Genomic DNA, 11,234 nt, shown 5'->3' on the forward strand with positions numbered 1-11,234 from the left:
CTTTACCACTAAAGGCCCATGTATATATATGATGGGGCATCTGTTATCCATCCACAGCATGGTATTTACCCAAAAGGGAACAAAATGCAAGTCAAGCAAAGAATCCAGATTACAAAATACTCTGCAGATTACTAAGGAATTTAAACCCTTTTTATATGAGTGAGTCATCCCGTATTTAACATCTGACAAACAGGAAGCTCCAAGGATAGCTAATCGTTTCCCAGTTTAGGGTCACAGGCAGTGTAGGGTCACAGCAAGATCCTGGGCTTTGGAAGGCCAGGCAGATTTTCTGCTTCTGTCACTTTGCGTGACCTTAAACAAGCCACTTATCCTCTCTAGGCCTCACTGCCCTCATCTGTAAAACAAGAATGCTGACACCTCAGTCGAAGGGTGATTTAGAGTAAATGAGATGAATGATACAGTCACGTCAGAAGCTGGGGAGTGAGCCTCATCTTCTCACCCAATGTAAGAATTATTCACCAGGACTGTCAGGCGGACCTCCTGAAGCTCCCCTAAATCTCTGTTACCGCTGCTGCTGTCCTTCTGACACAACTCCTCACCTTGCATCTGAATGGATAGGGTCACCCCCTAAATATTCTCCTATCTCTAGAATGTAAATTGAGTGATGTCTTTTGTCTGTGTAGATTCCTTCTATGGATTCCAATTTTCTGCCAAATAAAATTCACTCATATTTGTGTTCTGTGGATTCCAATTTTCTGCCAAGTGAATTTCACTCATATTTGTGTTGTCAGCCACTTCCCTGTCTCATCTTTGCTCGCTTCTCCCTCCCCCTCTTTACCTGGGTCTCATTCCTGCCCCATCTGCCTCACCTGTTGGGGAATCACTTGCTTCACTAATACATCGCACACTCTCTGTTCTTTCTCTCAAAAATGTCTCTCTTCCACCCTAAATCTGCCTGGCAGTCTTCTACTTTTTTAGTGTTCAAAGTCTTAGCTCAGGCCATGTGAAATAAAACCATTACTCTTTCTAGCCCTCCCCTTTATCTGTAAACTGGGATAAACATTTCATGTAATAAGGTAGTCATGAAACTCAAAGAGTCTCATGCACATATAGTATTTAACATGGTGCCAGGTAGATAATAAGTGCTCAGTAGACATTTACTGCTACTACTACATTAATACTATTGCTATTTTTCTGAGAGCAAAAAAGGAAGTAGAGTTTAACCTCTGGGATCAGGATGAAGGCAGGTTTCCTGCAGGAAGGGATGTGTGTGCTAAGCCTCAAAGCATAATAGTATTTCATTAAGCCAGCATGGAAAGAGGAAAATGAAGAAGGACATTTCAGTTAGGGGAGTGGAAATGGCAAAGTCTCAGAGGTGAGATAGTCCATGGTATGTTTGGAAAGCAGAGAGAAGATGAGTATGCCAGATCGGGATGCAGAAGGGGACAGGAGGGCAACGCACCTGGGTAGAAACCCTCCTCAGACTGCCCCTGTCACCTCCCAGACATCTTTCCTTTCTCCTCCCTCAGCCTGGAATGTTCTCCAGCTCATCTCACCCAACGCATCTGTCGCTGCCCATCCAACTCCATGTCATTCTACAAGGTCCAAGTCCAATGTTACTTTTTCCAGGAAGACTTTTTAAGCTCTGTGATAGTTGGACCATGTCTGTTTTGCTCGTTGTTGTATTCCCATGTCTGCTATAGTGATTGGCATGGACTGGGTCCTTCCTTCCTTTTTAATGGATTCAATATATACCATTTTTATGTTAGTGATATCTCAATAAAGCCGCGCACGCGTGTGTGTGTGTGTGTGTGTGTGTGTGTGTGTAAACGAAAGTGAAGCAGGGATTCTCCCACTGTGCTGCTTGCCTCTGCACTTCCCGAGTTGTGTTTATCACAGGCCGTGGCATGTAAGGATGACATGCATGTCTGCACTTCCCCCTCGATGACGGCCTCTCGTTAAGGAGGGCCTCCGTTTCACTGATCTTAATACAGCTACGGCAAACAGCAGGCACTCAATGCTTGTTGGATAAACATTCAATTGAAATCACTTTAGCATCAGCTATTAGGTTGGAAGCGGCCCAAGAAACAAATGGTTATTAGAGAGGGTAAGTCCAGTTCAGAGATTTAACAAATATTTCTGTGCATTCCCACGAAGTATGAGGCACGGTGCTGGGCTCCCAGCTCCCAGCAGGCTCTGGTCAGTTTAAGGAGGCAGATGTTCAGGAAAGCACCCAGCTTGCCAGCAGCAAGATAAGCAGGCTTGGCAGCTCAAGCGTAGACTGTAGGGCCAAATCTCTAAAGGGAGAGACCTTGCTGGGGACTTCAGGTAGTAACAGCTGCAGCTGGCCTCCCGATTCTCACATGCACCGAGATGGCTTGTTTACTCTCCTGTCAGCTGACTGTTCCCTGGGCTAGGAGCATATGCATTTTTTTTTTTAATGTCATCATTAAAAAAAAAGTGTGTACAAGCTCTATTTGCAAACCTGGCATGAGGAGAAAGCACATGCAGAATGCATTTGCATTTTGTTAGTTGCAGGTGAGTGGCTTTGAGGGTCTGACTAAGGAGGTCGCCTGATCATTCAGGGTTTGAAAGTCTCAAGCCGGCCACTGGCATCCATCCAACTGCGGAGAGCAATAAGAGATGATGAGCAAAAGGTTCCTGGGAGCCACATAAGGAACAAGAGACCTGATTTCAGAATCAACCTAGCTCAATGCTTGAAGACCAATGAAGAAAAATAAAAAAGGTTCACAGGAGACATTTTTCTTCCTATTCAAGATGTAAATCACTGTATTGTGTCTTATGGGCTGTGAGAATGCCTATTCCTATGATTTAAATCACTTACTTTATTGGATAGAAGGCTCTAAATGAGAAACCCGGCTCTGCTTTTTAGATATTAAAAAAGTTAATATTCAAGTGTATTTCAGTGGTGCCAATTTGATCCTGAAATTAGAACTGGGGCTATAACTCAAAGTTAAACGGGCCACAGTTAGCTCACCTGGGGTCTAGGAACCTGGACAGGTCACACCTTTCCAGGACTCAGCTTTCTTATCTGTAACATGAGGAGTTGGATTAAATTTCCTCTAAGCTGCCACCAGCTTGGCCATTTTAGGGTGTAAATAGATTCATAATCGCAAGGACTCAAGTGTCCCTAAACCACACTATGCGTCAGGAGCAGCTGAGGAGGGTGTTAAAGATTTTCTGATCGAGCCCTGGAGATTCTGATTCTGTAGGCCTAGGAGAGAGCTTAGAAATATGTATTTTTAATGGCTTAAGTGATTCTGCAAAATCCATTCTTAACCTGCCTGGCAGTTGAGAACCACTAGAAGATTCGAAAGCCCTTTGTAGGTAGCCCAGATCAGGGTCATTCTTGTTAGTTTAAAAGGTCTCATTGGTTAAAAACACTGACCTCTCCCTCCTGCCCATCGCTCCTGTCCTGGATTCTGGGCCTTGAAACCAGCCTGTATTTGCAGACATCTTCCAGACTGCATTATTCCAGACTGCATTATTTGGGGGCCAGGGGAGGAGTCTTTGTATTTTGTATTTTTTGATCCCCCCCTCACCTTTTTTTTTTTTTTTAATATAGTCCCAAGGAGGCAGTGGGTGTTAGGAAGGGACTTTCCTGCCCCACCCCCCATCTCTGACTTGACTCGACTCACCATATGATGCTGGACAAGGAACTTAGCCTGGTGTCCCAGTTTTCCCGGTCTGGAAAATGGGGAGTGCAAGCTGTGACCTGGCGCACATCTCACACTCGCACAAATCTTTCAAAGCTCACAAGTGCTTTGAGGATTAATAAGGTGCTTGGGTAAAGGGCAGTTTCTAAAACCGTGGTGTTTGGATTCAGCATTGATCTGGAGCCGGCGGTGCTGTGCGTGTGAGAAAGAACACAAAATTAGAGATGCCGTGTTTGATTCCAGAGGACTGAAATATCTAAATCCAAAATCTAAATTCACGACTAGCCCTGGCAAAGGACAAGCGTCTTCGCAAAATGTGAAGCATGGGACAAAGGTCCTGAGCTGAGGGTGGGGTCGGGGAGGAAATTTTGGAGGTTCGAAGAATGGGAGAAAGGAGAGGGGGAGAGAAAATAACACAGGAAAATTGGGTAAGAGGATCAGGCAGGATTAAGGGTCCAGGACTTTCATGAAGATGAATTTAAGGAGAATGCTGTCAGCTTGGGTGAATGTTTTTCCTGGCTATACCCAACTCCCTGGGGCTGGCGCTGAGCAGGCTGAGTGCTGTGTAAAACAATATTTGGATTTTGCCAGACGAGTACAATGGAGAAAGGGCAGGCAAGAGACTTGATGGAATATGCATGGGAGTAACTTATGGGGAACCTCACAGGGACAGAGTGGCCCATTTAAAACACATATCATGGGAGGGCAGAGTGAAATACATTCTCTTCAGGAGATGAGAGAGAAAGGGCATGGGCCACAAATTCACCAGTGGTTTAGTCCAGTTTTCCTTCCTAGGGAGGACTGAGATTGGAAGTATTACCAAAATGGAGAGTCCTTTACCCAAAGTAAGGAAGACAGCAGGACTGAGAACGATGGTGGGGTAGGTGTTTCAGGGCGAAAACAGACGGTATTATCCCTCCTCATCAGGACAGTGTTTACTTATAAACTGTATGTGTGTATTCGGTACTGATCAACGAAATACGTCATAAAGCATACACAAATATCAGACATTAAAATCAGTATAAATAGAAGTTCCAATATTTTTTTCCTGTACCCCAGGAGATCGTTGTTTTAATTCCTTGTGTTACATTCCTCCTTTGGGGGAACAATCTTTTAGCTCATGCTTCCATGAGAATTGCCTGCGAATCTTAAAATGCATATGCTGATTCAGTAGGTCTTGGGTGGGGGCTCAAGAGTCTAACGAGCTCCCCTGGGATGCAGATGCTTTTGGTCCAAGACCAAACTTGGGGCAGGAAGAGAGTTTAGACTGCAGCTGCAGCTCTGGTCCCTAGTGACCGGTAAAAACAACGACACCTTTTGGGGCTGGACGGGAGTGCAGAGGGTAGTAGTGGAAAAGAATTAAGGAAAGGGACCAAATGTGTTTTGTCGCCAGGTATGTAACTGCACTGAGCTATCTGTTTAGTATAAAATTTCTTAGTTCAATCTGACAGTAACAAATATTATATCAATTTCATAGACGAGAACCTTGAACTTCAATGAGATTAAAATGTCTACCTGAACATACAGATAAGTGCAGAATACAACATACGAACCGAGGACTGTTTTCATACTAGACATAAATACATGCTTTATTGTAGGAAAAATCAGAAAGGCACTTAGGCAAAAATTAAACTCCTTTGTAGTCCCACCCCCAAAATAACTGCCATCAGCATCTTGCTTTTTGTTTCATTTCGTTTTCACAAAGAGTTGGATCCTTCTGTGACCTATAGGTTTGAATTTGACTCTCGGCTGTTTCCTTGATGAGTAAAACCTTGGGCAAGTCACCAAACTCTGTGCCTCAGTTTCCTCATCCGTAAAGTGGAAATAACAATAGGACCAAAATAGAATTTTTATGCAGATAAAATTGGTTATATGTGAAGTATGGGGATCATTCCTTGGCGGATAGAAAGTGCTCAGTAAACACTATCGATTATTATTTTTGTTTTCACTAATACCGAAAAAGATGGAGACACATCTACTACAAAAGCTATGCAAATTAAATGTAGCGAGATTCCAGGAATTCTCGGATTTGCTGTATCAACAGCTTGTTATATGTTCATCTCACGAGCCCTCCCCCTCGGGATTCCGAATCAGTAAATTTGAGGGGGGTGGATAGAAACCTAAATCTTAAATAAGTTATCAGGTGATTGTATGGCCAGTGGCCTGAAGACTGCATTTTGAGAAAACCTGCTTGTCCACATCCGAGTATTCTTATCTGGGGGTGTGGGGGTGGGGACGGGGGAGCGTGTGGCCTCTCTGTTGTTTTGGCCTTCTCCCCACAAGCCTGCATAATTGATAAGAAGTCTGGACGGCAGTGTTTAAATATCACATTATCATTATTTTGCTGTTTATCTTAGGCAGGTGTTTCAAATTCACCTGGCCCAAGCCTGTTTCACTGTAGAGCAGGCGAATTTTGACTCCACTCGGCCCGGCCCCCTGAGTGGTCCTCTCATGGCTTCTCTTGTGCCTCTCCAAACCCAGGCCGCGAGGGGCAGTGTCTGCTCCAGCTGCTTCTCATGATCTCACCCTGTAGGACAGCGAGGAATGCTAGCGTAGTGCACCCAGCTCTGCCAGGGAGGCCCGGGCCTGTTCACCCTAGCGTTTCACATCGGGCCGGGACACACAGTAGGAACTCCATGAATGAGTGAACTCAGCCTGTGCAAACCGACTTTCCTGTTGCAAAGCAACCAAGGCGTGTTGAACAAAATTAACCTGCCACGCACATGTGAGGTTCGCAAACCACTGCGCTTAAGGCATTTTTCAGAAGCCCAAACAGGTTAGCGTGGGGTCTTTGATTTGCAAAGGAGAAATACTGAGCTGAGAGAGTATTGGAGAGGGTGCAGTCACGTGCCTGGCACAATGCAGCGCTCAGTCAAATGTCACTTCCTGTCCCTTTTCCTTTTCCACCCCAAAATTCAAGAGTTTAGAATTCCAAATGGTGACAGGCTCCCTGAGATGGAGGTTTATGTATAGATGAGAGAACCAAGGCCCAAAGCCCAGAGAGGTTGTCACGTGCCCAGAGTCACACAGCCAGTAAACGACTTAGTGGGGATTTGATCAGAGCCAGATGCTGCTTTCTGAGTCCTTTCTTTTTTCATTTAATCAAAGTTTCCAAAAGTTGATTTGCTAGCCATTTGCATCAAAATCACACCTAAGGCTTGCAAAATACAGAGTCTGGCCTTCACCCTATTGGATCAAACCTTCCATTAGGAGTGAAGGCTACTAATCTACATTTTTGATAAAACAAGCAGGTAAATCATATGCACACTAAAGGTGAAGAGCCACAGCAAGCCACCGTCCTCTCCAAGTAACTAAGGATACTCCCAAATTCATCTCAGAGAAGACAAGACTTTGAACCCCACCCGGTTGTTATTTAAAAAAAAAAAAAAAAATTTTTTTTTAACTGTTCTAGCAAGCAAATGCCTCATTGAAACTCACCATGAGTTGCTGGTAGCACCAACTTGATAGCTGTCAGATCCTTGTCTGTAACTTCTCCAAGGTCCTAATGTCACTGCCTGGATGGCAGTCACTCTCACTCTCCCTCTTACCAGAAGAGCAAAGGGGTGACTTTAAAAAGCCAGCAACAAACTGTAAGAACCACTCTCACAAAGCCCCAGAGCGCTCTGCCACGTTTCTTAAGTTCAGACCCCAGAGCTGTTGCCTATTGGGATGGGTTCTGCAAGGGAGCTGGGTGTGGATTAAAACATGCATTTTTCAGAGGGAATCTGGAAGCTGGAGTCCCTTGGGAGTTAACCTTGGGAAGGAGAACAGGTACCAGAGAGTGTGTGCTCATGATGACAAAGGTGAAGACACCGCCCTCCCCAGGCTCCTCCACAAGGTGTCTTCACCTGCAGTTAGGCTAACAGCGAGCGTGTCTCTGGGGCTTCTGTTGCCATCGATGTATGGATGCCTTATGAAATGTCGAAAGAAAGCACTGCCTCTCCAATACAGCAAGAAATTCTCTTTCTCTCTCTCTCTCTCTCTCTCTCTCTCTCTCTCTCTCTCTCTCTCTCTCTCTTTCTCTGTAATGCCATCCTGGAGGATTTTTGCAACCCTGGGTAAATATTTCTGTCAGTTCAAATGGTAAAGAGCTTCTAATTTCTTAAGAAGGACAAAGCAGACAAATCAGCATCCTGGTGCGTGCCCGGCACTGAGCGTTTTGCTCCAAGAGCAGAATCACAGATGCCTTCACCCGATTCAGTTACCTGGAGAAGAAAGAGAACGCACTGCTGTTATTAAGTGGTCAGAGCTTTCTCTTCTTTGCGTGATGCCCAGCAGCCTGACTGCAGAGACAGACTGGAGGCAGCTCTGAAGACTTTGAACTCGAAATGGTCTCTGAGTCTACTCCATCCTTCCCAGGCCACATCTCCTCCAGGCAGCCTGCTAGGACTCCAGCAGCCCAATAGTTGCTTCCAAAGGAAATCTAACATGTCCTGAGCCACTTGGCCAGGCGCATTATAGACCTTATCTCATTTATTCTTCTGTGCTATCCCATGAAGTTGAGTTTATTAAACTCAGTTTATAAATAAGAAAATTGAAACTCAGAGTTTAGGTTGAGGAGTTAAACAGACCTGGAGTGAAATCTCACCTCCTCCACTATTGAGCTGGGTGACATTGCGCAGGTTGTTTGCCTCTCTGACCTTTATGGCTTCATCTGTAAATTAAAGAGCATACTGTACTTTTTGTGAGATTCATGTGAATTAGTCATATCAATGGCTCAGTGTTGTGCCTGGCACACAGTTGGCACGTAATAAAATTGTGGCTATCGCGTCATTATTACTGCGGAAATCCAGTAAGGTAGAGAGGGGCAGAGCAGGAATTTGGACCCAGGTCTGTGTGGCTCCAAAGCCCATGGACTTCCCTGGGTGGGCTTTGATGCTTCCGTCTGTGAAGCTTCATACTGTTAGATTTTCATATTTATGTGTTTTTCTGTCCAGTCTTTCTGAGGACGTGGCCATGCAATAAACTTCCTTCATATTTGCCGCATCGCTGGGTGCCGGCGTGAAGGAGACACGCAATAAATACCCAGAGATGGTAGAGATGGCTTAACCAAGGCCCTCTCAGTCCTTTATCTCCAGGCATTGACATCAAAGTAGTGAATCTAGAAAAAAGTAAATGAATAAAACCACATTGGAAGATCTATGAGTTTTCTTGAAAATCTTTTAAAGATTTACAACCTGAATAGGAAAAAACACCCCACAGGAACAAACCAGATTAAATAAGATTAAATTTATAACTATCTGCATTCCAGCAGAAGCCCCCACACTGATTTTCCTTGGTCTACGTGGGAAAGACCCCGTGAGTCCCAGAAAAAGCCGAAGCAACGTGGAATATATGGGAATTCTGCTGGGTGTGGTGATGTCATCTCGGCTTGCCTTCCTCATTCCTTTCTTATGAGAAACACCGCTCTCTCCTGAAAAGTTGCAGGCATGGATCTGAAATCCCCTCTCCCGCTTGAGGATATTAGACTTCATCTTAGAGAGCCCCTTTGGCTTATAGGGAGGTAGTATAGTACAGCATTGAAAAAGGGTTCTGGAGACACTAGAGTAGAATCTCCATGAGAGCAGGAATACCTGCTATTCGCTGCCCTATGTGTTGCATGAATGAACAAATGAATAAATGAGTGGGTGATGAATGAATGAATGGATAGTCCAAGACTACGTGGGTTTGAATTCTGGCACCACCTCTTGTATTTCCAAGCCGCATAACAAATTAGTACAAACTTAGTAGCTTAAAGTACCACAAGTAAATGACTTTACAGTTTCTATGAGCTAGGAATCTGCGTACAGATTAGCTGGGTCTCCCGCTCAGGGTCTCACTGGGCCGAAAACAAGATGTTGGCTGGGACTGCAGTTCTCAGCTGAGGTTCGAGTTCCTCTTCCAAGCTCATGGATTGTTGGCAGAATTAATTTCTTTGTTGTTGCAGGACTGAGGTGCCCATTTTCCTACTGGCTTCTGGCCATCGAATGCTCTCAGCTCCTACAGGCTGCCTGCAGCTTCTTAATGCATAACTGCCATAGGTAGTATGTGACATAACCCTTTTCTTTCTTCTAGGCCAGCAGGGCTACATCTCTCTGGCCTCTTTAGTTTGTAACTGCCGGACCCAATATTAAGAGTACTAATTGGAAAAGACATGTGCACCCATATGCTCACTGTTGTATTATTTACAATAGCCAAGATGTAGAAGCAACCTAAGTGTCCATCAACAGACAAAAGGATAAAGAAGAAGTGGTACATATATACAATGGAACATTATTCAGCCCTAAAAAAGGATGAAATCTTGCCATCCATAATAACATGGATGGACCTAGAGGGTATTATGCGAAGTGAACTAAGTCAAGCAGAGAAAAACAGATACCACATGATCTCACTTATGTGTGGTATCTAAAAAACAGAATAAATGAACAAACAGAAAAAACTGATACAGAGAACATTTGATGGTTGCTGAAGAATGTACACCAGTAAAGCTGTACTATGAGATTTATTAAAGGAAGTTATTCAGGCTGAAGAGAAATAATGCAAGATGAAATCTACATAGAGGCATAAATAGCTCCAGAAATGATAAATATGCAGGTAAATATAAAAGATTTTCCCCCTTCTCTTAAAAATTATCTTTAAGAGAGAATTGACTATTTCAAGTAAAAATTAATAACAATGTATTCTGGGATTTATAACATATGTAGAAGTAAAATGTTTGACAACTATAGCACAGCGAACGAGAGAATAGAAGTATATGCTCTCAAATTATATGCGAAGTAGTATAATAATATTTAAAGATAGATTGTAATAGGGCACTCAGTTTTTAATGAGCTGCCCACTTGGACTTTCTTCCAAGCCTACTTTGCTTTGCTCTACTTAATAAAAGTGTTTTGTTCTACTTAATAAAATTGCTTCCGTTTGCTAAAAAATAAAATAAAATAAAAAATAAAGGTAGATTGTAGCAGAAGGCAGGAAAAGTATGTGAACAAAGAACAGATGAGACAATAGAAAACAAATGGCAAGATGATAAATAAAAACCAGGCCATATTGATAGTTTCATTGACTATAAATGGTCTGAATATAAAGGGTCGATCAAAAGAAAGAGATTGTCAGAATGGATAAAAAGGGCAACTCTGTGCTATGAGAAATTCACTTTAAATATAAAATCAGAGATAGGTTAAAAGCGAAAGGAAGGAAAATAATGTGCCTTATAAACACTAAGTATGAGAAAGCTAGAATGGCTGTGTTCACATCACACTCAGTAGACTTTAGAAGAAAGAATGTTGTCAAAAATACAGAGGCACACACACAATACAATATCATCAACCATAGTCACATTGCTGTACACGAGTTCTCCAGAGAAGGTAGATCTTGGGTGTTATCATCATGGAAATGGAGAAGGGAAGGGAAGGGAAGGGAAGTGAAGGGAAAGGAGATGTTATGAGGCGATGAATATGTCAATCCATTTGGCTGTGCTGACTCTTTCACGATGTCTATCAGATCATTGGGTTGTACAATTTTAAATGCATACAACTTTCAATTGTCAATTATATCTCAATGAATGTGGGGAAAAAATACAGAGGCCATTTCACAATGGTGAGAGGGTCAATTCATCAA

This window comes from Pteropus vampyrus, unplaced genomic scaffold (genome assembly GCF_000151845.1).
Source record: "Pteropus vampyrus isolate Shadow unplaced genomic scaffold, Pvam_2.0 Scaffold16, whole genome shotgun sequence".
Classification (NCBI taxonomy): domain Eukaryota; kingdom Metazoa; phylum Chordata; class Mammalia; order Chiroptera; family Pteropodidae; genus Pteropus; species Pteropus vampyrus.